We start from the raw sequence: 22,862 nt of genomic DNA on the forward strand, positions 1-22,862 counted from the left end.
AGGTGCCCTAGGGGCAGATAGGGGTCTGATCTGATGGATAGCAGTGACAGGTGGTGACAGGGGGTGATTGATGGGTGATTTATGGGTAATTAGTGGGTTTTTAGAGGAGAGAATAGATGTAAACAATGCTCTTGGGAGGTGATCTGACGGCGGGTTTGCGGGCGATCTGATGGTGTGGGTGAGTGATCAGATTGCCTGTAAGGGGCAGGTTAGGGGCTGATTGATGAGTGGCAGTGACAGGGGTTGACAGGGGGTGATTGATAGGTGATTGACAGGTGATCAGTGGGTTATTACAGGGAAGAACAGATGTAAATAATGCACTGGTGAATTGATAAGGGGAGGGGGTCTGAGGGCAATCTGAGCGTGTGAGCGGTTGATTGGGTGCCCGCAAGGGGCAGATTAGGGTCTAATCTGATGGGTAGCAAAGAAATGAACAGCGCTACTTAAAAACAGATGAGTGCTTACCTGCAAAAAAGTGCACACCCCACTCATGGGATTCAAATACACAATGAGCATACACATGACCTGTCTACCACTTGGAGGATGTTAGTTTCCGCTAACAATTTGCAATTTGTTAGGTACTCGTCCCTCCCACTGTCGAAGAAGTCTTTCCTCCATGGGAGGGGACCTAACACTAACTAAATTCTACCTATGCATATGCATAGCCTGGGCGCGCTACCAGTAAAATTGAGAATTGCGCAAAAAAAGTGGGATCAGCGCATCACCAGGCCGCCTCTGAATGGCCTCAGCTCAGAGATCTAATCTGATGGGTAACAGTGACAGGTGGTGATAGGGTGTGATTGATGGCTGATTGATGAGTAATTAGTGGGTGTTTAGAGGAGAGAACAGATGTAAGCAATGCACTTGGGAGGTGATCTGACGTCGGATCTGCGGGCGATTTGATGGTGTGGGTGGGTGATCAGATTGCCCGCAAGGGGCAGGTTAGGGGCTGATTGATGGGTGGCAGTGACAGGGGATGATTGATGGGTGATTGACAGGTGATTGACAGGTGATTGACAGGTGATCAGTGGGTTATTACAGGGGGATAGATGCATACAGTACACAGGGGGGATCTGGGGGGGTCTGGGGGGAATCTGAGGGGGGGGGGGGTGATCAGGAGCCCCAGGGTGCAGTTAGGGATCTAAATAAAAAAATAGCGTTGACAGATAGTGACAGGGAGTGATTGATGGGTGATTAGGGGAGTGATTGGGTGCAAACAGTGGTCTGGGGGGTGGGCAGAGGGGGGTCTGAGGGGTGCTGTGGGCGATCAGAGGGAAGGGGGGGAGATCAGTGTGCTTGGGTGCAAACTAGGGTGGCTGCAGCCTGCCCTGGTGGTCCCTCGGACACTGGGACCACCAGGGCAGGATGCAGCCTGTATAATATGCTTTGTATACAATACAAAGCGTATTATACGCTTTGTATGCGGCAGATCAGGGGTTAACATCCCGCCGGCGCTTCCGTATGGCCGGCGGGATGTCATTGCGGGTGTGCGGAGCCTAATGCCGGCGAATGCGTGCGCATCAATGCGCGCGATCCCCGGCCCGGAAGGGTCCCAGGACCCGACGCCAATGTGCGTTAAGTGGTCCTGGGGCTGCCACTTTGCCGCCGCCAATCTACAGTGGGCGGTCGGCAAGTGGTTAATAACTTTATCACTACTTATCACAATTTATTGATCTATATCTTGTTTTTTCCACCACTAATTAGGCTTTCTTTAGGAGGTACATTTTGCTAAGAATTATTTTTTTATAAATGCATTTTAATAGGAATATTAAGAAAAAATTTTGAAAAAATGCATTATTTCTCAGTTTTTGGCCATTATAGCTTTAAAATAATCCATGCTACCATAATTAAAACCTATTTATTTTGGGGGGGCGGAGCTAGCAATGGCCGTGTGAGGACGCATGGTGTGTGAGCTCCCACTTCCATCTGCCCTAAACTGAGCTAAAAGCTGCTTTCTTCTTATCTAATCCCCTGCTGAACATGTCAGGGAGATCAAAGAGGTCAGCCAACTCTGACACGCCACAAAAAAGGACTCCCTCTGTGCAGCCAAAGGTTACACGCTATCTACAGAAGACTGAGGCTACACAGACTCCTGCAAAAATGGCCGAGGCAGCTTCCTCACCAGACAGGCTGCAGGGCAGTGGGAGTGAAGAAAATACAATGGCTAAATCCCTGAATGAGATTAGGGACTTTCTCCACAGTCTGCCAACGAAAGCTGACATGGATGATTTAGCAGTAAGAATCACTTCAGCCACTCGTGCAGAGCTGCAAGGAATTCAGGAGGACATACGTACCATGAGGTACGCCTAGCCGCCCTGGAAGCTGACTCAACAGCAATGAAAGCTGAAATCCGGACCCTAACAAGCCAGAACGAGCAACAGAAAGCAATAAACTCAGTGCTCAGGGTGGGACTGGAGGATATGCAGAACAGAAGCCGAAGGTGCAATATACGGGTGAGGGGACTCCCAGAAACCATACCTGCGTCACAACTAGGCCCGACACTGACCACCATCTTTAATGCGCTGCTTAAACAGCCTGACAACGCTGAGCTAGAAATGGACCGGGTGCATAGAGCGCTGAGATCGCAACCACTTGAAAACAACCCGCCACGAGATGTCATTTGTCGCATCCATTATTTCACAGTTAAGGAAGCAATCATGCAAGCAGCCAGAAAGGCGGTCTCCATTGAGCACGAGGGCCACAAACTCCTTCTTTTTCAGGACTTGGCACCGACTACATTGGCGCAAAGGAGAGCCCTGCAGCCCTTGCTTAAAGAGCTACAAGATGCTGGAGCCACATATAAATGGGGGTTCCCGTTCCAACTGCATATTCTAAAAGATGGGGAAGCCTTTACCCTTAAAAGCCCCTCGGATCTTCCTGATCTTTTTACTGCGCTGGATATCACGCACGTGGATCTACCGGACTGGCAACCAGAGAAAATGGGGATTGGATTACCACAGCGCCAACGGAAGCAAAAACAAAGCAGACGCCAGCAAGAAGCTGATTAATCTTTAATACATGATGAAAGCAATACGTTCTTCTCATTCCTGAAGCAGGGACGTTCCTGTGCAGCTAAGTACTGTTACTTGTGTTGTGGATTACCTAGACACTTTTTCATGGATAGGAACTGATTTTGGGGTCTCAGGTCCCCAATGTTATGCACCCCTTATAGTGTACAAGGGAAACACGTACAATAGCTGAAACAGCAAGGGGACGGGAGGAGGGGATGTTTATTTTTCAGCTATCCCAGACAGCTGGGGGACCCTGTGTGACTGCCACGCCCTGGGACACTTCTCTTGAGGGCTCAGTTTAATGTAGCAGAAAAGATGTCTGATATATCTTGCACGATACTTTGGTTTTTGTATGATTACTCATGTGCATATACGAGATGATTCTCATATCAGTATATTTAGAGACCCCACAAATGTAGATGGTGGGATTGCTATAGGGGGGGGGGGAAGGGAGAGATCTTTGTGTAGGATAATTATTTCATGTTGAAATGTGCATTACTGTTGCGCTGGCATGACATCGCGCCTGCGTATCACCTGCTCAGGCCACCTGTATATACTGTGATGCGAGATCCATATTGGACCGACACGCGCGGGCGCGTAGTCATGCCGGCTCTATCTCTCTGTGTTAGAAAGCATAATACTTGCAATAAGCAGAATTGATATATGAATCTCGCCCCCACATGGCCGGTCACACCGTCACTAAACCATCTTACGCCAATTAAGGGACACGCGTGTCTATAATAAAGCACTGGTGATCACATAGGGCCTCTACATTTCCTACCCCATATCTCATTAAACCATCCCAACCAATAATCCACTTCAGAGACACTGTGTACTGACAGGAGCAGTGATGGCTGCCTAGCGGAATATTTATCCCTGCTACCAACCAATGCTTTCTGAATTATAGGCAGTAGCTGGATGTCTATCTTGCCGAATTACATTAGGTTATAATAGCAAAATAGGACTTAATAGCACAAAGCAGCAATATACATAAATGTTTATATTATTTAAACTCTATGGGTAGAAGGGGAGTGAGGAGTGCGCTCTTCACAACGGAATATGGCACTTCTATCCCCCAATAGGGTGCACCTGTGGATACAGGTGATGATATGGGCAGCGGCCCTTCTCTTAGATGATTCTAAGTTCTCAAAAGTTTTGTTAACGATTTATATTAGCAAATTTCTTTTTTCATTGATTGTTAGGTTTTTTTTCTCTCTGGTCGGATCCCTCCGGGTAATACTAGGTATTGATACACCACCATGACGCACTTAAAGGCTGTGACAGTCAATGCTAAGGGACTAAACATTCCTGAAAAGAGACGTATCTTATTGAGGGATATGTGGAGGCAGAAAGCGCATATAATATTTGTCCAAGAGACACATTTCAAAGGAACAGCTCATCCAAAATTGCGTGATAGACACTTTCGGATATCATATTATAGCAGTCCCCAACCCACTAAGGTAAAAGGAGTAGCCATTTTAATTAATAACGCACTTCCCTTTGTGGAAATTTCATCGAACTCTGACCCACAGGGACGCTATGTGATGGTGAAATGTCTTATTAAGGACCAAAAATACACACTCACCTCCATATATGCCCCAAACTGTGACCAGGACAGGTTTCTGCATAATTTTTTGCTGACACTAGACGCATTTGCTGAGGGTAGCATCATTATTGGCGGAGACCTAAATACTGCACTTATGCCACAGGTGGACACCTCACATGGGAAATCTAATATAGCTCACGTCAAACTAAATAGGATGAGGAAAGATTTACATGATGGACAACTTATTGATATATGGAGAGTGACTCATTCCCTTGACAAGGATTTCACCTTTTATTCCTCCGTACATAAGGTGTATACCAGACTGGATTATATATGGGTATCTCATAATTTGCTCTCAGATTATATAACCTCAGAGATTGGTGTTATATCCTATTCGGACCACGCCCCTGTCTCAGCTACCCTTCACTGCAAATCCAAGAGAGATAGACCATTTACATGGAGATTGAATGTCTCAACAATACAAGATGATACTCAGAACTCTAAGATCTCAAAACTAATCCAGAATTACTTTGATCTTAATGACAAGGGAGATGTCTCACTGCCCATATTGTGGGAAACCCACAAGTGCGTGCTAAGAGGCTACCTTATTAAATTGGGCACACAGCTTAAGAGGGAGAGAGGGGAGGCTATTAGACGTCTGTTAGAAGAAATTCAAGGTCTGGAGAACAAACATAAACGCTATTTTGTGGAATCGGATCTTCTGGCATTGGTAGAAGCTAGACACAAACTTAATAAGATGCTTCAGGACTCGGCCAAGCAGGCTGCACGTAGATGTAACCATCACTTTTACCTGCATGGCAATAAATCAGGTAGGATGCTGGCGCGAGCCCTGAGGCATCAGCAACAAAAAACTTACGTCTCTCAAATTATTGACCATAAACACAAAAGACATATTAGAAATGAATCCATTGCCAGGTCATTTAAAGATTTCTACCACAAATTATACAACCTGACACAGGGGCCCGATAGCCCATGCAAAGAGCCCCCAGTCTCACTCATACAGGAGTACCTAAAACAGGCAAATATGCCACAGCTCACAGGCAATATGAAAACCGCTTTGGAGGAACCCTTTACTGAAGCAGAGATCTCTGGGGTAATTAAAGACATTAAATAAGGGAAGGCCCCGGGGCCAGATGGCTTCCCTGCTGAGTACTATAAAAAATATAAATACATACTGGTCCCCTATCTCTGCAGACTATTCAACGCAATAGCGGATGGGAGAGGACAATTACACTTACCAAAGCAGGCATTGGAATCTCACGTTACGGTATTGGCTAAACCTCAAAAAGATCCCTCTTCATGTGGGAGCTATCGCCCTATTTCCCTTTTGAATGCTGATCTGAAAATATTCGCCAAAACCCTTGCAAATAGAATGGCGGAATTAATGCCGCATCTTATACACTGGGATCAAGTGGGGTTTATCCCTCAACGAGAAGCTAGAGACAACACAATCAGGGCGGTTGACCTGCTCCAGTTCGCCCGATCGGAGAAGATCCAATGTATGCTACTTTCCACGGACGCAGAAAAGGCCTTCGATCGGGTGGGCTGGGGCTGGTTGAATGCCGTATTACAGCATATAAATATAGGTGAAAGGATGCTGGCTTGTGTGGGGTCCCTATATACAACCCCTACAGCTAAAATAAAAGTTAATGGGATATTGTCAGAACCCTTCTCAATTAGAAACGGCACTCGGCAGGGATGCCCACTTTCCCCACTAATATTTGCCCTGGCCCTGGAGCCTTTCCTGTGTCAGGTCAGAAGCAATGACGATATTGCAGGCATAAAAATAGATAAGACTTCTCATAAGATAGCAGCATATGCTGACGACCTCTTGTTTTTCCTCTCACAGCCAATGATCTCGTTACCCAACCTGTTAAAAGAATTTGAACGCTTTGCCAGGGTATCTTTTTTTAAGATCAATTTTGATAAGTGTGAGGCACTCAATGCAGGGCTGCCCCTAGAAGTGGAGAATCTTCTTAAACAGAACTTCCCATTTAAGTGGAGTAGCCATACAATTAAATATTTAGGCACTAACATTGCTAGGTCCCTTAAAAAAATATACTCTCAAAACTTCCCTCCTATGATACAATGTCTGGCATCCGATCTGAAGAAATGGGATTTTCCCCATCTATCATGGATGGGTAGAATTGCAGTACTAAAAATGAACTTGATGCCCCGATTGCTTTATTTGTTCCAGACCTTGCCGGTGGCCATCCCTCTCTCCTTCTTTCAGCAAATGCAGTCACTTTTTAACAGATATATTTGGAAATTCAAACCCCCCAGGCTAAAAAGAGATATTCTCTATAGTCCCAAACAGGAGGGTGGCCTGGCCTTACCTTGTGTCAGGAGATACTATCAGGCAGCGGTGCTAACGCGGGTAATAGACTGGCATAGGCATAGGGGGAGCAAACAATGGGTTGATATGGAATTTTCTATGGCAAAATACAATATAAATAGTCTGGTATGGATTAACTCTAAACCCAAGCACTCCTGGAAATTGCCCCCTCTGTGTCATGCCACACTCTCAGTTTTTCACAAAACCAATACCCAGCTACAACTAGCGCCCTTTCCTTCCCCTCTATTCCCTATCTCAAATAACCCCAATATTGACGGAAGGGAGGGGGCGCTGCGAAGGAATATAATAAGACAACAGAGAAACTTGTGTTTCAAAGATATGTGCAGTCAGGGACAATGGACAGATCTCTCAACACTCAAGAGAAAACAAGTATGTAGCAATTTAGGCTGGTGGGAATACTTCCAATATAGACATATTCTGGCATCATTTTCCCTCCATCCCTCTAATCTTAGAGGTAATACAGAATTTGAATGTCTCTGCCTAGAGGAGGGTGTTGCCAGAAAAACATTATCTAAAATTTACGTTGCTATCTCAACTAAAGCAACTCCTCAAATGCCATACATATCTAGATGGGAAAGTGACCTGGGCATAACCTTTACACAACCTCAAAAACTGAAGTTATATACCTACGCACTTAAATCATCTAGAGCAGTGAGGGTACAGGAAATTAATTACAAGATACTGACCAGGTGGTACTACACCCCAGCAAGACTTAAAAGTATATTTCCAAACAGAAATGACAGTTGCTGGAGATGTAACTTAGATAAAGGTACTTTACTACATTTATTATGGGCATGTCCAGAACTGACCGAATATTGGAGACGAGTAGAAAGACTTATCAAGGCAGTAACAAATAGAGATATTCCTTTCTCCCCTGAGTTCTATATTCTACACTCCAATAATTGGTCCATGAAGGGATACAAAAAATCGGTGGTTAGACACATTTTAAACAGCGCTAAATGTCTCCTTGTACGACACTGGGGTGGCCCGATCATACCTAGAACTGAGGAACTGGTGAGGGAACTAGATAGTACAGAATTAATGGAGGAACTGACATACACGGCTCTAAATAAAACTGAAGTATACAAAAAAACCTGGTCCTTTTGGAATTTCTTTAGACATTCTGAAGAATTTGATATAACCCTAAACAATACCTTAAATTAATATTGGAAGTCTCTTGTAATAGCGCATATGCGACATGGTGCAGATGGCATAGGGCTGTCCTACAGAATAATTCATGCTAAAATGATTGGTTTATCAGAGGGGGGGATCCGACCCAGAGAGAGGGAAAGAGGGGAGGGGGTGGGGAGAGGGGGGGGGGGGGAGAATAAAAGGCATGCAATAATCATCCTCAGCTCTGTAAGGGTCCTGTTATAGATTTTAACCTTATCAATTTGATTGTTAGGAACCCGTGATGTGGTAATTGCAGGTCATCGCATAACCTTTCTATACATAGGTCAAGATTGCTCTCAAATTACTCAATAGGTTTTCAAAAGAAGGCACTGTTAATACACTGTTATTATATAAAGTTGTGATGATAAGACTAAGATATTGCTGCCCACAAATTATTCCATGTTATGTTATGTATGCAACAGATCGCTTTTGGTCTTGTGCAATGTACTTTGTTTGTGGAAATAAAAGATTATTAAAAAAAAACCTATTTATTTTATTTGCCCGTTTGTCTCGGTTATTCCACCATTTACATTTTGTCCCTATCACAATGTATGGCGCCAATATTTTATTTGGAAATAAAGGTGCATTTTTTTAGTTTTGCGTCCATCACTATTTACAAGCTTATAATTCAAAAAATGTTCGTAGTATAGCCCCTTCACATGCATATTTAAAAAGTTCAGACCCTTAGGTAACTATTTATGTTTTTGTTTTTTTTTACTTTAATTTTTTTTTTCCATTAAAAATTTTATTTGGGTAATTTTTGGGTGTTGAAAAATAAACAGTTAATCTTTAATGTTATACTGTGTGTAAATTGCCTTGAAAAATGTATGTTGATGTAGTTTCACTATTTGGCCACAAGATGGCCACCTTGAGTTTTTTTTTCCTTGTGCTTCTTGCTTCCCAGAAGCACAAGGAGGCTAGGAAATATTTTTTTTTGCAGAAAGACTGCGGTCTTTGATAAGAGACCTTCAGTTTTTCTGCTGAGGACTAAGATCGGTGAACGGGAGCCATGTTCCCGTTCACTGAACCCAAGGCTACCGGGGAACGGCACGGGGGTGAACCCACGATCGCGCGCTGGAGCGAGCCGAAGCGAGCCGAAGCGCGGCACCAAAACAGAGCAGCCGCCTGGATGTGATGATCACACACATCCGGGCGGCTGAAATGGTTAATATAGATTTGCAGAGGCTAAAGCTTAAACTTGCTCACTATAAACTTGGATGGATCCCTTTTGTATTCTGACTATATTTGGTCTGTCAGGCTAAACAATAATAGCGATTGCGGAATTAGATTTATTTTCAATGAGATTAATTTAGGCTGTGGGTTAGCTATGAGTGTCATAATTTTCCCTCAAACTTAGACAGTGTAATAAAAAGCAAAGATATCACCTTGTTAACAAAGGTTTGTATAGTCAACGCATTCTTTTTTTCTTGTTGTAATGTATGGGTGTAAGAGTTGGACCATAAGGAAGGCTGAGTGCCAAAATATCAACACCTTTGAATTGTGATGCTGGAGAAGACTTTTGAGAGTCCCTTGGACTACAAGAACCGATCAGTTAATCCTTAAAGAAATTAGCCTTGACTGTTCATTGGAGGGAGCAATGCTGAAGATGAAGCTGAAATACTTTTGACACACAATGAGAAGGCAGGACTCATTGGAGAAGACCCTGATGTTGGGAAAAAAGGAGGGCAAAAGGAGCAGGGAACAGCAGAGAATGAGATGATATATAGTATAACGGAAGCAACAAACATGAGCTTAGACAAGTTTCGAGAGGCAGAAGAGGATAGAGGGGCCTTGCGTGCTGTGGTCCATGGGGTCGCAAAGAGTCAGACACAAATGAATAGCGACTAAACAACAAACCAAGAAGCAACATTTAGAACAGTTAGAGTATGGGATAACAGAATGGCTCACAACTGGTAAAGGAGTGCAACAAGGTTGCACATTGTCTCCTTATTTATTTAACTTGTACACCAAACATGTAATCCGGAAAGCTGGTTTGGATGAGTCACATGCTGAAATTAAAATATCGGACAGGAATACTGTATAATCTATCTAAATTATTCTGATGATACCATTCTGATGCCTAAAACTGAGGAAGAATTAAAGAACCCAGTCATGAATGTCAAACTATTTTCTTTCACGATATTCTACAACGTCGTTTAATGAAAATTTGTTAAACAATGTTTCACGACGCAAGCTACCCATGGCGATGATTCGTTTTTAATGACTGCCATGTCCGATTAAGTCATGGAGGATCGTTCTGATCCTCAGTGACTGTCATGGCTTTTTCCGGGATTGTGTAAATGATCATTTACATGATTGTTCATTTCTGACACTGAAAACAATGCTTGCAGATTTGGACAGATGGATAGGGGAACGATTGTTCATTGGTGGAGAGCCCCAATCCATGTGGCTGTGATCTGCCGGTGGGTACTTAGCTTAGCTGGTGGCTAAATAGTGTACTGTTTAAGGGCTCTGCTTCTGGAGACACAGGAGACCAGGGTTCAAATCTTGGCTCTGTTCAGTAAGCCAACACCTATTTTAGTAAGAGACCTTGGGCAAGACTCTAACACTGCTACTGCGTGTCCTAGGGGCTGCAGCTCTGGCGCTTTGAGTACACCAGGAGAAAAGTGGGATTTAAATGTTCTTTCTCTTGTCTTAAGAGATGCTTGTTGCTTAGAAGGAAAGCTCTGGCAAGTCTGGACAAGATACTAAAGGGTAGAGATGTCACTTAACGAACAAAGATCAGGATAGTTACAGATAGAGTCCTGTTCTTCTAAATCTAAAAAGTTAATGTGTAGAAAAATGTATGATTTGAACTGTGGGTGTGGAGAAAGCTACTGAGAGTTCCCTGGACTGCAAAAAGATCTAAACAGTCAATACTTAAAGGATGCCCAAGGTGAAAATAAATGAATGAAATAAACAATTGTATCTATCCTCCTTCTCCTAAAAATGACTTTTTAAAATATGCCACAGTTTTATTTTATATTTAAATCTACTTTTTAAGATTTTACTGTTTTAATGTTGTGCTCAATGACACATTCATTGAAGTATGTCAGAGCTAAAATCTATTATCCTTTGTAACGATCGGTGTCAGCACACAGAGAGAATCTGATCATTGGTGATCTGCAGAATCACCAAGAATACAGATGTATACCTGATTATTGATGACCTGCAGAATCACCAATAATACAGATATGACTAACCTCTGGACACCTATATAGTGTGAGTGTTTGGTGCAACAGTAATGACTTTGAGTAGGACCACCCGAGGAGCAGGCGGCCCTTGGCAGTATGAGGAATACCTCCCTCTGGGAAGTATGAAGACCTTCCAGCAGCCTGAGACTTCCAAGGGGATGGAGCCCCAGGCTGAATAGCAGGAAGGCCTATCTCTCTAGAGAGAGTGATGGCTCGCAAGGTCGGGCAGGCTAGGTTGGCAACACACGGGCAGATAAAGTACAGAGACAATAGACTGATTCAGTAACCGGGGGCAGGCAGAGTTTGGCAACAGGAAGGCAGATGTGCTGAGGTACCAAGTAAGAAAGCAAGAGCGAGGTCAACAGAGCAAATGGTCATAACAGTTAACAAATAAGGGCTAGTCTTGGGTGTGAGATCCGTGGTCTCGACACCCTTGAACTAGTCTGAAGTATAACACAATAGTAACACAGTGTCCCTAGTCTTGGGTGTGAGGTCCGTGGTCTCAACACCCTGGAACTAGTCTGAAGTATAACACAGTAGTAACACAGTGTCCTGAGTCTTGGGTGTGAGGTCCGTGGTCTCAACACCCTGGAACTAGTCTGAAGTATAACACAGTAGTAACACAGTATCCCTAGTCTTGGGTGTGAGGTCCGTGGTAAACACCCTGGAACTAGTCTGAAGTATAACACAATAGTAACATAGTAGTAATCTGGCTCAGTGTGAATTCCCAGGTCCTCCTGGTTCTAACACACTGTGGGATCTGACTATGGTCTGAGTGCTTTCACGTAAGTGTTCGCAACGGCAGACAACTCCCTGGCGCCACCCAGCGTTGATCAACCAATAGCCGCCCGCTCTGAGATCAGCTGACCAACCTGGTCAGCTGATCCCTCTCCGTTTGTCATAAAGGTTCCGCCTCTCCACGCGCGCGCGTATTCCTCAATCTGTGTGCACTAGAAGGCCCAGCCACATCAGACGCATGCCGCCGCGTGCATACCGCTGAGCCGAATGCGGAACCAGCCGCCTCGCTGCCAGTCCGCGCGGCGGCTTTTACGCAATCTATTAGATCATTTTTATCTCTTTCCTGCTCTCAGTAGCCCTTTTCTGCTAGGAAAGTGTTTTATAGTTGTAATTTCTTATCAGTGAGGGTCACACTGTAGTCTGACTCAGTTCTGACTCAGACATGAACTGACATTTACATACCTGATGTTTAACTCTATCAGGCAGAGAAAGAAAAAAGGAACACAGCATAGTTATTTGTGTGCTAGGCACTGTACATACACATGTCTATCTCATCATGTCACATTTCACCTCTGGTATCCCATAAAGAAATAAGGCTAGAGCGTTCACTAGAAGGGCTGGCTACTCTATTAAAACTCAAATGCTCAAATACTTAACAATCACATTAATGAGAAGCCCGGATTTTTTTTTTGAGAAATCCTTGCACTGAAAAATTTAATGTCAAAAGAAGAAGAGGATGACAGAGGCTAAGATGGAAAGGCAGCATATGTGAAGCTATAAACATGCTCATGCAGCAGTTGAAAGGAGCAGTGATTGACATAGACATGGGATGTGCAGAAGTATCTATGGTCACGAAGAGTTGGAGTCAACTGAACTAATGAGGAGAAGGAGATAATTTGATCATGTTGATGGGGAAGGAATTACAGTACTTTCACACTGACACATTGTACTGCATTATTAAAGGGATTGTAGCTTAAGGTGAGAGGTAAATGGAGGCTGCTATATTTATTTCCCTTTAAACAATACTAGTTGACCGGCAGTCCTGCTGATCTCCTTTGCTGCAGTAGTGTCTGATTCACACACCTGAAATGAACATGTGGCTAATCATGTCAGATTTTAGTCACCGCTCCTGATCTGCATGCTGGTTCAAGACATACAACTTACATTAGTTAAAATAAAACAATATGGCAGCCTTGGTATCCCTTTGACTTCTGGTTCCTTTTAAGGACACTGTTGTGTGATTCAAAGTCTATGAACAGAGACTGCCTCTTCAGTTACAACGTGATGTAATGGATGCAATGGGTTCCGTTGTTAGAAAGCAAGAATCACATACATTGATGTGCACAATGTGTTTCAGTCCAGGTGCAGACTGGTCAGTTGCTTCTTTGCTTGAGTTTTATCACATGCCACTGCAACTGTTGTTTTTGATGTTGATATGTACATGCTATGACACAACACTATGCAACTTCCCAGTGTGGGACTAGGCTTAAGGTGGCCATACATGGTACAATTTTTCAATTAGATAATTTAGTTCGATTATTCCGTTAGATCGAATATAAAGATTTTTCCAGCATGTCCGATCATTTTTCCCGAAAAAACAGGATAATCATTCAAATTTCTTGATCGAAAAAAAATAATAATTTTCAACTTTCATTCAATTTGATCATTTAGATCGAATAAACGGGAAAATCGAACATTTTTATTGTACCATGTATGGCCACCATATGTCACCATCGCTAATGCTGATAAGGATGCCGGTGAAATAAGGCAATTGCTCTTCCATAACTACTATAGATTTCAACAGGAATTCCAACCAAAACTGAGCTTTCCTCTCATATTTAGAGATCTGAGGGTGTTTTTATCTTGATTAGGTCAGAAGAGTCTGTTCAGGTAACTGCCCGTGTCTGCACCTAGCTGTGTTATTTTAAGCTCACTCACATTTTAATACTGAACGGATACATTTTATGCCATTGGTTGTATACTTTTTTTATGCTATTTGGAAAACTCAAACTAAATTCAATCAATTAATCCCTTACTGTCTGATTAAACTTAGTGAAGTTCTTTTTGGGTTCATCCACCAACTGTTCTGCTAATTGTTTCCCAGACTTGCATCATAAATAGTTGTCCTGTCTTCTGTTCATAATTTTCCTTCTGCATTTGGAGTTCATCAGTAAGTTTATTTGAGCGCTCAGTTTTTATGTTTCTGTCTCTAATACCTTTTAGTTTGATTTACGTTTTCTTTTTTTCTGCTTGTGGTAATTTATGGGCTAAAAACTCAAACGCTAATTCACTTCTTTTCTTTTTTCTTTGAATTGTGTTTTACCCAAATCCCTTGAACTACACTTTTTATTGTTTCCCTAAAGGGTTGCCTTCCCAATGTTGTCTTTTTTTTATTCTCATTATAAAAAAAGAAGTATACTGTATTCGTTTTGATCTTGTTAACTGTTTCCTTGTCTTCTAAAAATAGTTGATTTCACTTTCTGTTGCTTTCATTTTAGGGATTTCATTTTAATGTAAGCAGGATTGGGGTATGCTCAGAAAATGGCATGTTTCTAATATTGATTTTACCCCAAGAATCTAACCACGGAATAAGGAAAGAAACTAACCACTAATAAGGAAAGAAACTAACCACGGAATAAGGAAATCTTTAATTCAGAAAAATGATTGATGGACCGTAGAGTCATAAGGGAAGCCTCTTTCTTTTCTGTTTAGCTATCACAGGTCTCCGATCACTAAGTGCTTCATAGAACGTCCTGCTTACACAGGCAGTTCCATAAAGCACTTAGTGATCGGAGAGACCGGCCAGAAGGAGGTATGTGCTCAGCTTGCCTGCCGCCGCCGTGGCTGCCTCGAGCACCACCAATTATTGCTTGCAGGAGGGGAGCACTGAAAGGAGAGCCCGAGGTGAGGGAGGGCCACCGATCTGCGGCCACAGCTCTCCTCTTATGCTGCGACCCCTCCTGCCCCCAAAAAGTCCCTGAGCGGGCCCTAGGGGGGCCCCGGGCCCCCCCGCGACAGCAGGGGTCGCATCCCCTATTGTTACGCCAGTGATGTTGATCCAGGGATTTTATCTGAATGCCATCTGGAATCGGGAAGGAATTTTTTTCCCTTTTGGGGCTAATTGGACCATGCCTTGTAAGGGTTTTTCGCCTTCCTCTGGACCAACAGAGATATGTGAGGTAGCAGGCTGGTGTTGTACTTTGTTCATAAATGCAAGAAAAAAAGTATCCAGGAGCAGCTCACCATAGCATAAAACAACAGCTTTTAATGATCCTCATTAAAATACAATCCATGCAGCAATAAAATGTGTAGACAAAAAATACTTAACAGACACACGACTAGAAGGAGGTGCAGAGGACGGTCGACGGCCATTTCGCCCCCTAATCAGGGCTTTCTCGAGAGCCAGAATAATCCAACATGCATACAGACTGTTTTGGATTGTTTGATCCTCATCAGTGCATGGCATGGATTAATTTGGCTCTATGGAGTAGGGCTTGTAAATCCGAGAGGTACAGACTAACCAGCAAGCTCATGGTGACCCAGAACTCATTGGAGTGTGTAAGGGACTACAATGCCCCTAAAAGCCCCTTTACTAAAATGAATGCATGTTGGGTTATTCTGGCTCTGTACAAATTAACAAGCTGACACATCATTGCATTCCAGCGGTTCTGGAGGTGTGTTTAGCTTCTAAGGGCAACAATGGTTAATTTGCATATATTCAGCAGTGATGCCCTGGGAGACATCTCAAGCTCACTCCAACCTGAATTATCGCAAATTCTTTCTGTTTTAAGAAAGCAAACTGTATGAAGATAACATTAATTTGGCTGATTAAGTTGGCTGATGGTGTAATGGTTAAGGGCTCTGCCTCTGACACAGGAGACCAGGGTTCGAATCTCGGCTCTGCCTGTTCAGTAAGCCAGCACTAATTCAGTAGGAGACCTTTGGCAAGTCTCCCTTACACTGCTACTGCCAATAGAGCGCACCCTAGTGGCTGCTGCTCTGCTCTGGCGCTTTGAGTCCGCAAGGAGAAAAGCGCAATATAAATGTTATTTGTCTTGTCTTGTCTAATTTGTATGCTTTTAAAATTCTAGTGGTGCCTTTTTAATCAGAGATGGGTCCATTTATATTAAAAGCCACAAAGTTAAATAATTCTATACATTTAAATAAGGACAAAGAGATGTGTAGCTTCCCTGACCCCTTGCAGCCCCCCCCCCCCCCCCACACACACACACACAAAGAAAAAAGACATAGACCAACATCTAGGAGTTAAGATAAGACAGGAAAAATGTTGTGGTCATGACGTCATGTCATGATGATTGGTCTAATCACACAGCCACATTTGGTCAAGACGTTAGACTGACAATGTTAGGTCACCAATCCAACTTCAGTTCAATGGTTCAAATATGCATCTTAGTACATTCTAGTACAGAAATCCACTTTAGCAATTGTTCTTTCATACCATTCAATCTTTCCTATCTTGCCCCCCCCCCCCCCCCCACACACACACACACACTCACTCACTCAACATGTGCATACTATTTTGACCCCTGCACTGCATTTGATTTTTCAGGCATTTTAGGTATTCCTACTTTTCTTCCTCCATTACTCCAAACATAGATAGTTCTTTGTAGAGTTCTATATGGCTATCACCACATATTATATTTTCTGTGGATCAAGAGGCAATAAGCATTGATTCTTTATTCTGGTAAAAAAAAAAAAAAAAACTTGCGCAAAACATCTATTTTATACCCTGAGCATGATTTTCTCACATGATGTGTTCAGCCAGTGACAATACTGGCATGCTCTTGATCCTTTAACAGTGGTGAGAAAACCAAATGGACAGTCGGCATCAGATTTCTGCATGGGAGACTCTCAGGAATGCCCTTTATATTAAAGTTAATTATCTGGAAGGAGAAGGATTTTTAAAGAAAAAATAATATTAAAACTAAGCTGTTAACTTAGTTAACTAATGCCATACGAGTATAGTTCTATCTTAGAAGCAAGACAAAATGAAATGACTTTTGTTGCAATTATAATATACACCGCATGTGGATGTATGTATATATTTTTGGCACCCATGCATTCATGCCAGAAAAGGCAGTACTTCTCCCAGAGAAGTATTTTTTTGGCACTGGAAGAACACAAAAAGCAGAGTACAAATAAATCTAGGACATCCCACAGAAAATTTTCAAAAAATCAACTTGCAAATAATTTCAAGCTGACCCGAAGACACAGGGGACTACAGTCTCAGCTTGCACTATCCAACACCATCTGAAACAAAAGGGACACTATTGCAGGAGAAGGACTCCACTGCTGACACAGAAACATGAAAAGCCAAGTAAGAGTTTGCTTAAAGGAATCGTCAGGCAAAAAAAAAAAAAGAGTTTCACTTACCTGGGGCTTCTACCAGCCCCATGCAGCCTCCCTATGCCCTCGGAGTCACTCACTGCTGCTCTGGTCCCCCTCCGTCAGCTAGTTTTGTTTTTGCCGACCTAGGGGTCAGAGTACATTTTTACGCATTTCCGCTGGTGCAGGAGCATGAACACATACATTTGTACGCTTTGCACCACTAACGTGTAAAAATTTATGTGTTAATGTTCCTGCACCAGCGGGAATGTGTAAAAATGTACTCTGACCTCGTGGTCGTCAAACACGAAACTAGCTGCCAGCAAGGGACTGGAGCAGCAGTGAGTGACTACGAGGGCACAGGATGGCTGCATGGGGCTGGTAGAAGCCCCAGGTAAGTGAAACTCAATTTTTTTTTGCTTGACGATTCCTTTAAAATTACCTGTGGAAAAAACAATCCTTCTGGGGGAATGTCCTCTGGACAGATGAGACAAAAATACACATTTTCAGTAGTGCATGTAATTCAACTGTTTACAGAAAACAAAAATAAGCCATTATAGAAAAGAATGTAGTTACTACAGTAAAACATGGAGGAGGTTCAGTAATGTTTTCAGGTTTGCTTTTCAGCTTCAGGCACTGGTAGTCTTGACTGTTTGTATGGTTTTATAAAATCTGAAGATTACCAAAGAATTCTGGGGCATAATGTAGGGCCAAGTGTAAAAAAGCTGTGTCTCAGCCAAAGGTCTTACAACAGGACAATGGCCCAAAACATACCTCAAAATGCAACCTTTGATGCTTTGAGATAAAGCACTGGAAAGGTCTGAAGTGGCCAACATGAGTCCGAATCTAAATCCTATAGAGTAGTTGGGAGAAGGAACCTTCAAATCTGCGAGACCTGGGCCCATATGCAATTCATGTTTTCTCTCGAGTTTTCTCCTAGGGTATATTTTCACAACTTGTTAATAAAATGGATTTTAGGCCACCAACAAGCAAGAAGATATTCAGAGGAATCTTAACAGTACTTTTTCACTTAAGGGCCCATTTCCACTGTTGCCTCGCTATTTCGCCGGCATCCCGACGCTTGTAAAAACGCATGCGGATGCGTTTCCGCATGCGTTTTTACCCGCGATTTCGCATGCGATTTCGCATGGCAGGGTGCCATGCGAAATTAACCATGACTCTGCCAGGGCAAAATAACATTGAAAGAGGTGCGAAATCGCACGCGAATCGCGGGTAAAAACGCATGTAAAAAACGCATGCGTTTTTCCTATTAAATACATTAGCGGCGATTCGCATGGATTCCCGACGCAGGCAAATTCTGTGGGTCCCGTCGTGCAGATTTGGCCCGCAGCCAAATCGCTCCCGAAACAGCCCCGGCCACTTCAATGTACCAAGCGAATCCACATGTCGGCGCCGCATGCGGATTCGCTATGGTGGAAACGAGCCCTAAGTGTTTAGGCAACATGTTCAACTTATATTTTCTAAATGCATTTTAACGTGAATATTAAGGAAAAAAATGAAAAAAAATCATTATTTCTCAGTTTTCAGCCATCATAGCTTTAAAATAATACATGCTGCCATAATTAAAACCTATGTAAGGTAATTTATTTGCCTATTTGTCCCGGTTATTACACCATTTAAAGGGCAACTGAAGGGAGAAGACTATGGAGGCTGCCATGTTTATTTCCTTTTAAACAATACCAGTTGCCTGGCAGCCTTGCTGGTCTGTTTGACTGCAGAAGTGTCTAAATAACACCAGAAACAAGCATGCAGCTAATCTGTCAGATCTGACAATAATGTCAGAAACACCTGATCTGCTGCATGCTTGTTCAGGGTCTATGGCTGAAAGTATTAGAAGCAAAGGGTCAGCAGGGCTGCCAGGAAATTGGTATTGCTTAATAGAAAATAAAGTTCAGTTGCCCTTTAAATTATGTCCCTATAACAATGTATGGCGTCAATATTTTATTTGGAAATAAAGTTGCATTTTTTCAATTTGCGTCCATCACTATTTACAAGTTTATAATTAAAAAAATTATAGTAATATACTCTCTTGACATGCATATTAAAAAAGTTCAGACCCTTAGGTAACTATTTATGTTGTTTGTTTTTTTTAATTGTCATTTTTTTTTTATTAAACATTTTATTTGGGGTTTGTTTTGGAGTGGGGAGGTAAACAGATCATTTTAAATGTAATTGATTGTGTATATATATTTTTTTAAATGTATGTAGATGTAGCTTTACTATTTGGCCACAAGATGGCCACAGTCATTTTTTTTCATCCTGTAAGTGAGAGCTCTAGCTTACAGAAACTGAAGGGATGACGTTAAACATAGAAAAATAGCGGCTTTTCAGAGAACCCGTTGGTTTTCATACGGAGACTTAGATCAATAAATGGGAACTGTGTTCCCATTCATTGATCTCCGGGCTAATGGAAGGCGGTGGGAGCATGCGTGGGAGCATGCGTGGGAGCACGCACGATCGCACGCCCAGCACAGCTGCAGCAGGGCAGGCTATCTGGATGGATATATCCGTCCAGATAGACCTAAGTGTTTAAAACCTGGAGGAGATTTATTCTTCGGCAATTCACCCCTCAACAGATTAATGCTCTGATGAGCGATTTCACACTAACTTCCTGGTATTGTTTGGAGGACATTGGGAGCGCCCTTGGAAAGCTTAAGGTTGTGTGGACAACTTGAGGTGTCTTTTTTTCTCTTTAGTCGCAATCGACATGGGATAATTGTGGCACAGTGTAACTCAGGGAAGGTCTTGGAGGGAGGTGGGAGGTGGAGGTTATATATATGAAACCTTCATTTTGCTAATGTGTTTGACTTTCAGCCTGTTGTTTTTTCGATTAAGGTTTTTTCACCTACTTTTCGGTACTTTTTCAATTGCATAGTACAAAAATTATTTTAAACAGAAGATGAAAAATTATCTCCTAGGAGATAAGTCAGGAAAAAAAGTTAATTGCATACGGTCCCTGGTGTTATAGGGAGTAGCTGAAAATTCCTGTAGAGATATGTAAAATACTCATTGATGGTTACAGAAAGCAGTTAATATCAGTTATTTCTGCCAATGGGTGTACTACCAAGTCTTAAAGAGAAACTCCAGTGAAAATAATTTAATATAAAAAGGTGCTTAATTTTTACAATAATTATGTATACATGATTTAGTCAGAGTTTGCTCATTGTAAAATCTTTCCTCTCCCAGATTCACATTCTGACATGTATTACATGGTGACATTGTTACTGTGGGCAGATTATGTAGCTGTTCTGGCTTTAACAGTCAGCTATAAACAGCCATTTCCTGTGTGTGTCATTGTTACATTGTGGCAGCTTGCCCAGAGTACCGTACGGTACCAGAGCCTCTTGTGGGAGGGGTTTCAGCACAAAATCAGTCATACAGCGCCCCCTGATGGTCTGTTTGTGAAAATCATTATATTTTTCATGTAAAAGTGGGTATCCGCTACTGATTGGGATAAAGTTCAATTCTTGGTCGGAGTTTCTCTTTAAGTTGACAATTATATTAGTTTTACCCAGCTGATTTATGCCACTGTTCTTCCAGTGGCAAAAAAATAAATAAATAGGACAATACTAAATCCTTTCTAATTTGGGAGAAGTGGTATGTTTTCTGCATTTTCTGCAAGGGTGCATATACTGTATACTATATATATATATCTATATATCTATCTATCTATATATATCTATATATCTATCTATCTATATATATATATATATATATATATATATATATATACAGTGGCTTGCAAAAGTATTCAGCCCCCTTGAAGTTTTCCACATTTTGTCACATTACTGCCACAAACATGAATCAATTTTATTGGAATTCCACGTGAAAAACCAATACAAAGTGGTGTACACGTGAGAAGTGGACTGAAAATCATACATGATTCCAAACATTTTTTACAAATCAATAACTGCAAAGTGGGGTGTGCGTAATTATTCAGCCCCCTTTGGTCTGAGTGCAGTCAGTTGCCCATAGACATTGCCTGATGAGTGCTAATGACTAAATAGAGTGCACCTGTGTGTAATCTAATGTCAGTACAAATACAGCTGCTCTGTGACGGCCTCAGACTTTGTCTAAGAGAATCTTGAGAGCAACAACACCATGAAGTCCAAAGAACACACCAGACAGGTCAGGGATAAAGTTATTGAGAAATTTAAAGCAGGCTTAGGCTACAAACAGATTTCCAAACAGTGGCATACCTACCGGGGATGCAACCCCATCGGCTGCAGGGGGGCCCGGGGGCCTTCTGGGGCCCGCCAGCCGTGTGCGGGGGAAGCGCTGCCGCCCCCCCCCCCCCCCCGATTTGTGGGACCCCCAGCCGGGTGTGGAACTGGCCGCAGCGTCTAATAGACGCTGGGCCAGTTCATTGCCTGCAGCCTGCAGTCTCCCGGGAGGCAGAGCAGGGCTACGGCAAGATGGCTGCCGAAGCCCTGCTCTGGAGACTATTTGTGTCTCCAGTACAGGGCTTCGGGCGCCATCTTGTCATAGCCCTGCACTCTGCCTTTCAGCATGGGAGATAGCACATCTCAGGAGGGTCGTCGGGGAGCTGCACGCCAGATGCCAGGAGAGGAGACTTCTGCCAGGTGAGTGAATTGGTTATTTTTCCACAGGTGCAATTGTTTTTTTCTGGTGCCTGCTGCCCACATTACGATTTTCTGGTAACTGCTGCCCACATTGTGATTTTCTGGTAACTGCTGCCCATATTGTGATTTTCTGGTAACTGCTGCCCACATTGCGATTTTTTGGTAACTGCTGCCCACATTGCGATTTTCTGGTAACTGCTGCCCACATTGAAATTTTCTGGTAACTGCTGCCCATATTGTGATTTTCTGGTGTCTGCTGTCCACATTACGATTTTCTGGTAACTGCTGCCCACATTGCGATTTTCTGGTGACTGCTGCCAACATTGCGATTTTCTGGTGTCTGCTGCCCACATTGCGATTTTCTGGTGACTGCTGCCCACATTGCGATTTTCTGGTGTATGCTGCCCACATTACGATTTTCTGGTGTATGCTGCCCACATTACGATTTTCTGGTAACTGCTGCCCATATTGCGATTTTCTGGTAACTGCTGCCCCACATTGCGATTTTCTGGCGTCTGCTGCCCACATTGCTGCCCACATTGCGATTTTCTGGTAACTGCTGCCCATATTGCGATTTTCTGGTGTCTGCTGCCCACATTGCGATTTTCTGGTAACTGCTGCCCACATTGCGATTTTCTAGTAACTGCTGCCCATATTGCGATTTTTAGGTAACTGCTGCCCACATTGCGATTTTCTGGTGTCTGCTGCCCACATTGTGATTTTCTGGTAACTGCTGCCCACATTGCGATTTTCTGGTAACTGCTGCCCGTATTGCGATTTTCTGGTGCCTGCTGCCCACATTGCGATTTTCTGGTGACTGCTGCCCACTTTACAATTATTTTCTGGTGACTGCTGCCCACATTACGATTATTT

The sequence above is a fragment of the Hyperolius riggenbachi genome, chromosome 2 (assembly GCF_040937935.1).
Source record: "Hyperolius riggenbachi isolate aHypRig1 chromosome 2, aHypRig1.pri, whole genome shotgun sequence".
NCBI lineage: Eukaryota > Metazoa > Chordata > Amphibia > Anura > Hyperoliidae > Hyperolius > Hyperolius riggenbachi.